Raw genomic sequence first — 6,755 nt, forward strand, 5'->3', positions numbered from 1 at the left:
TTTTATAACCTACATCATTGTGTAACATGGTTATTCCAACCCATCAGATACTGATTATCACAGTGACCTACCACAAAGGTTTGTGATAGGAGTTCTCCACCTCTCTGTAGAAAATCCAACAAGAGGAATGAATTACTGACAGCTTTCAAAAGGTTCCTCAATTCTTCCTTCTGGAAAAAAAGATTAATCAGTAAAATTCAAAAGAATATGTTCTACTTTCTACAAACCAATGGGTTTGTCCTGTGTGTTGAACTATGCCCCCAATCACTCCTAAACCATTGTTGCTTGATTTGATTGTCTGGAGACCTGTGCTTGGCTTCTGTTTGTGCTGCCTCTGCTTGATGTTTGGTTTCCATCTATCATGATACTACCTTTCTCCTGAATGATAAACTTTGCATTCAGCTAATAGAAAGAGCTATAAAAATTAACCTAGTTAACTTTTATTAGCTTGTTTTGGTCAACTACAAACAGGGCGCGACAAGACGCACCCCTGACCTGAGCACCTTCATCATCAACTTGTGGCATGTGACATGCCTGCTATATGCCAGATAGGTATGGCTGATCTCTAAATGTCATTTGCAAAAACACATGCATTAGGCACTCTTTCATGGGTAGCAAAACTTTTCTTGGTAGTGGATGAGCTATGATTTCCATAGCCTGCAAAGCAGACCATATAGTATAGCTACAGAAGCTAATATAGCTTTCTGTACAGCATGGAAGGTTACTTTTAAAAATCTCAACAAAAAAACTTGTCTTTGGACTTACTGTCCATCTAGTCTGGAACACAAATGTTGCATTCACACAGTAGGACTTATCTGACCGTACTCAGGGATCTACATCTAAACGGGTTGCTGCTGGCAGCCTGCATGCTTAGAGGAAAGTGCTACGCAGGCCATCTCAGTCTGAAATAGCTGTTAAGGCATGTCAGATGAATAACACGTGAAAATTGTCTGCAACTCTTTATATACTCTGTGGATGAAATAGGTAGTCTGCTGGGAGTCCGACCTGCAGTGTGGATATCTCAATTTAGGTAAGCTGGATCCCATTCCTTAAACCCTTGTTAGGGCTATTACTACGGTAAGACCCAAGTTAGGCCTATGACTACAGCCCTATGTGGCCACAGTGAAAAATACCTCCAGAGTCCGCTGGATTTTTTCCCTTAATTAAGCTAAGCTTCCTGGTTTTTTCAGAATATATACCATTATTTTTTGGTTTATTCTTTTCCAGATATGGTCACCGTATTTTTAAATATGTACATTAGGAGTGCTTTTAGCTTTCGCTAAATAAGGTCCTGATATTTCAAAACATGTAAATTAGCGGTGTTTTCTCAAGTTCCTGTAAATCTGCAAAGCGGGACTGGTAGGCAAAGAACAGCCAGTGTTCTGTAGATCATTACCTACACATACCTCAACTTAATGACTGGGCAGTAAAACCTAATCTCAGGGTCTGGCCTGCAAAAGCTGCTGTTTCTCATGCTTCAGAATAAGAAGATTTCCTTTCAATTTATAGGTTAAATCCTTGCTACAGGTACTCTCTGCTGACAACTGAATTAAGTAAGGGAATCACTAGAGGCAGGAAACGCAGTTTGCCAAAATGCAGACAAACTGCCAATCCCTTCCTACTCCGTTTTGAGGCAAAAATCCCATTGCTGCAAAAAAAAAAAAAAAAAAAAAAAGATATTGCCTAAAAATTGTGTTTCAGGATTTGGTCCTGGATTGTTCTAATATTTGCAAGTATAAATTTAGAGATGAATGCATCTGGATCTGAAGACTGAGAAAGAAAAGCACAACTTAAGTTTGTTAGGTGGTAGAAAATCCTAAATCCCATTAAGGACGTTTCAATATGACACCCACAAATCAGACAATTTGTTGCTTCTGAAAAAGCAACTAAAAGCAGATAAAATGATGAATTTAAGCAATTAGAAAAGCAATCTCAGCATAAAAGATGGTGACTGCATCAGTGGAAATAAATTCATAGCATGTTAACAGAAAAAAATATGCTGGATTTAAGTGAGAGGTTTTGGCAGCTTTCAGAAATTCTAGGAGAGCAATTTAAAAATTATTTCAAAATAAATTTGAAAAGTGCTGTTAACTGTTATTCTCATCTAGGTAAATGGCTATGAGGTAGCTTTAACTTAACAGTGTTTTTTACCTGCTGCAGTTTTCATAGACGTTTTGCTAGTCTGTTCGCAGTGAACTAATATGTAACTCTACAAGCATACGTTGTTAAGGAAAATTATGGAGCTAGCATGTTAAACAACAAAGGCTATTTTATCCTCCCTTAGAAATAAAGTAGCCCATCTTTTTCTCCTCTGTTAAACATGCAAACATACATAATTCTTAGGACTTCATAAAGTGGAGGCTTCAACTGCAAAATGAGCATACACATGTGCAGAATTGGTTTGGAGTTTTCTAAGGCTTTTCCTCAGTGTCCTGGCGTTAATGCATAGAGGGACTCACTTTTCTCACTGAATAATTCTCCCATTCCCCCCTTCTCCCCCAGCACTGCCAAATGTGTCTGTAGTTTGATGGCGTCTTTCCAGAGAGCGATGAACAGGTCAGATCAGCAACCAACTTTTTATCCATTGACATACAGACTGACTGATGGAAACTTCTAACAACCTTAAGACTTTAAGCCTCAGTACAAGAGTTTACATCAGACCCTTCACAGAAGGGGAAAGCCATTTAATCCCAGAAACTGTTAAAACTTCCCACAAGACAAAATAAACTACGGTGGTATAGGGTTTGTGTATTCTATTTATTATTTCTAAACAATTCAGTATGAAAGATAATAAACTTAGATCTCTGTGTGTTTTTTCTATTTAATCTGGCATTGGTACTTGAGTGATCTGCTTCAGATGGCAAGACCTTTATTCTCTGCCACTCATAGCTTTTGCTGTGAGTGCCTTCACTTGTCAGTGCTGGGAAGCTTGCTCCCTCATTTCACTGCAAAAGGAAGATTTTCTTTTAAACTTGGGTAATTCTGTGGTACAAGGCCAATTTCTAGCTATCACTTAATTCTAAGATAATTTCAGAGCACATTTCCTGTACCTTACTACAAATTCCAATATGTGACTTCAAATCGCAGTGTATTCAATGGAATAATTTTACAGTGCAGCCTAAGAAATCTGAGAAGCCTAAGTGCAAACCCACTTGGGCAGCACCCATTATGCATCTCTAGTAACAGATGCAAGAATTATCTTGCATTCTGCTTGCCAGTCAGCAGCTACAGCCACACTGCTGCCAGATTACAGTTGGTCCCTGACTACAATAAACGTGATTTTCCTCTGAAAGAAAGAAGGGTTTTCAATACTGTTTGCACAATGTGTAGCCCCAGGGATTAAATGACACCATACAATTTCCTGCAAGGTACAGCCATTAGCGTAGGAGTGTAACTTTTGCTAAAAATTTTATCAGAAGATGGTGGCATACTGTCGAAGAGTTCATCAATAAATTCGAATTGTTCAGATGTTTTTAAAGCTAACAAATATGTATGAATTACTGAAACTTTTCATATTCTTTATTGAAGATTTTGTATTATTAGAGATCCACATATTCAAAAATTACAAAGCACCAAACCCTCTGCACATTATTTGCATTAGTTTGCAGCTTAATATGTAGTCATATGTCATCATTTGAAACCTAAGTAGGCATTCATCATCATTTGAAGACCAGTTTAACAGAACTGTCCAACTCCTGACATCTTAATTCTTACTCTAAAGAAATAAAAATATGTCTAGATAAAGAATTTGCTGTCCATTTTTAAAGCTTTTGGTTTGTTCATTTTCACTCAGCCTAGGCCTCATTTACCACAGGATTTGTGCAGGATCCTTCTGGAGTGCCTCAGAGTTGTTAAGTGACAATCTAAAAGCCGATTTAGGATTAGCTAGCTTAACCAGGTGAACTGAGGGTTTCACTTTGATTGGGTAGAAAAGCCGTAGCTGTGCTTGGAAGTCCATATTGTGATACTGAAGGGCTTTACCAACATCCTGAGAGGAGTGCATTCAGAATAGGTGATGATGCGAATCTCACTAATCAGTGAAGGATTATCTGAGGCTCAAAGCTATACTGCTTCTAATTCCTTCTTCATGACGCTGTTCATGCACTGCAAAATGATCTAGTGCAACACCAGAAGTATAAATATTAGATGAGTCTTCAGTATCTTAATTAGCACTTTCTAGGGGAGATGTTCTTGAATAGTCAGGGGTAATCAGATGTTTTTTAAAAAAAACGCAAAATCAGAAACATAGCAGAAATCTATGATGATTTCAAATGTGCAGTGACTGATACCATGTTGTACACAACATATATCATCAATATTAAAAACAGTACCAGCATCAACTCTGGTGCCAAATTATTGAGAGGATTTAGTAATTCTAGTCACACCATTACTGTGTTGAAGACAGTGATTCTGCATAACTCTTTCCTCTTACTGAAATAAGTGAAATTTGCCATTGCCAGATTACTCCTATATGGGTTAGGAGTGTGCTAATACCACACAGTCATTTAAAATAGTTTTCCCTATACATATTTGTTTACCAGGGGAAAAAAAAGCGAAAATTAATGAAACACTGAACATAAGGCTTTTTTATTTGTTTGGACTGTTGTTTTATTTTCTTTTCCCAATGCATTTAGCAGAAGGTAACAGGCTATGAAACATGGGACTGATAACAAAACAAAATTACGATTTCCTACCACATCTCTATTGAAATCTTATGCTTGCCTTAGTAAATGACAGTTTTTCTGAACTGGAAAAGTTATATATGTATTTTAATCGAGTATATACTGGTAAAACAAGAGCTTCCCTAGTTTGCCTCACCGCACACATTGTCAAAATGACAGAACAAGGTATCTTTGATTCCTAACATCCAATTAGGTCCAGTATCTACAAGACCACCAACAGAGTGAAGGGTTGCTTCCCAGAACTTCTTGTAGTGTTTTATATTCTTCAGTCTCTGTCTCTTCTTACCATGCTCATTTTAGTCTTCTGGCCTACAAGAAAACTATTTACAAGTCATTGACAGCTGTTAAAATATGTTGTTTATTATACCTTTTCTCCCACCATAATTTTAAGATATAGAGGAAAGACGGGCTGTGAATAAAACCACAGATATGAGGAATCCAAGCCACAAAAGAAACAGGTTCTGATTTTGCAGTATAAGATCAGTCATGGAATATTTCCATGTAATAAAAATCTTTAGATGAGTTGTTCAGATTTTTCAGATTACTAATTTTTAGTTTATTTCACTTTTTATGTAAATGAAGCTTAACAAAAATCAGTTCTGTGATTTTACCAGACAAGTGACATTACTCATTATCAGAAAAGTCTATTTAAAGTTCAGATAAAGTAAAAATAAAAACTATCTCTCTTAAAGCGGGGGTTAATTTAAGATTAAATTGTATTGCTGTACTTAAGATTGTGTTCCTACAGTTATACCTCTGCTCATCATGGAAAGTACATACTTTCAAGTTGGCTTGCAATGTTTCTGTGAAAAGCAATAAAATAAACATCTTAGAAACCAGACGTTATAAACACAAGTAATGTATTTCATTTTAATACTTTAATATCAAAACCAGATAGCAAGGTTTTATCTCCTGCTTTCTATGATACCAAGAAAACATACATCCAGGTAGACTTCAGATATTGTGTCAGAGGGCTTCCATTTCTATCACTCCTTAATGATGAATGAGGTGGTTCTTCTAAACAAATAAGCACTTCAGAGAGTTACCCTTGACAGGGCTGTTAATCCTGGGAGTCTGCGTTATCGTTGAGAATTCAAGGGCTGAAGTTGTACAGTATCCCTGTACTGCCTGTCTCTTACGCTGCTGCTCTGGCTGAAAGCTGGGACAGAACTATTTCACATCTTGCATGTAAAGCTATGCTCAGCGCTTCTGTTCTGGTGTGCTCACAGATAGAGGGGCTTATCATCTTAGTAAGCGCTGGCCCTTTTAATATCTGGCTGAATTTCTCATTCAGATGGATGTGCTATCAGCCTGCTTTCAGTGGTGTATTGTTTCTTTTGCAGTCTTTCTTCTCTGAATGCAATTAATTTTGGACTATAATGCAAAGCTTACTTTAAGCACTATAGAACCTTAAGGCAAGTTAGATCACACTGTTCCATCACAAATGAATTAAAGATATGGCCCTTAAGCAAAGTAGGACTTCACAAAATAGCAATTTTGAAGAAATGTAGAAAATCTCTCTTATGATTTTGCATACCTGACAGCAGCTATTGTGCTTAATATAGCTATTAAAACTATAAAGCCTTTAAAGAGCAGCAGGTAATTGTGTTACTCTGGTGATTAAGGGGAGAATCTGGACCCATTTTCATAGGATTGAAAACTGTTCTCAAGCATCCTTCCAAACGTCTTTCATCCTTTCTCTCTACCATGTCTCAGATCCCTCCCACACCACCTGCCATAGAAATTTGGAACACCACAAGGATCATCTGAAAATAGCAAGTTAATATTTTTTTATGACAGTCAGTTTTCTTATCCCTTAGAAGGTTTAGAACAAGCATGTGACTTCAGCTGCTGTTTGAAAATCAAGCATAATGTGTTTCCAGTTTATAAATTTTAAAATATTCAAAAGCACAGACTAAGGAATTGGTTACACTGTTTGATATCTAGAGCTGTTTGTCCCTTTTATCTCTGTTACTTTCCCCTCCTACTCCCTTCCTCCTTTCCTTCTTAAGGATAGAATGCAAAGAAAATGTAAATTTTGATGCCTTGGGCCTTGGTAAGATAGGAAGGAAA

The sequence above is a fragment of the Falco rusticolus genome, chromosome 1 (assembly GCF_015220075.1).
Source record: "Falco rusticolus isolate bFalRus1 chromosome 1, bFalRus1.pri, whole genome shotgun sequence".
Lineage (NCBI taxonomy): Eukaryota > Metazoa > Chordata > Aves > Falconiformes > Falconidae > Falco > Falco rusticolus.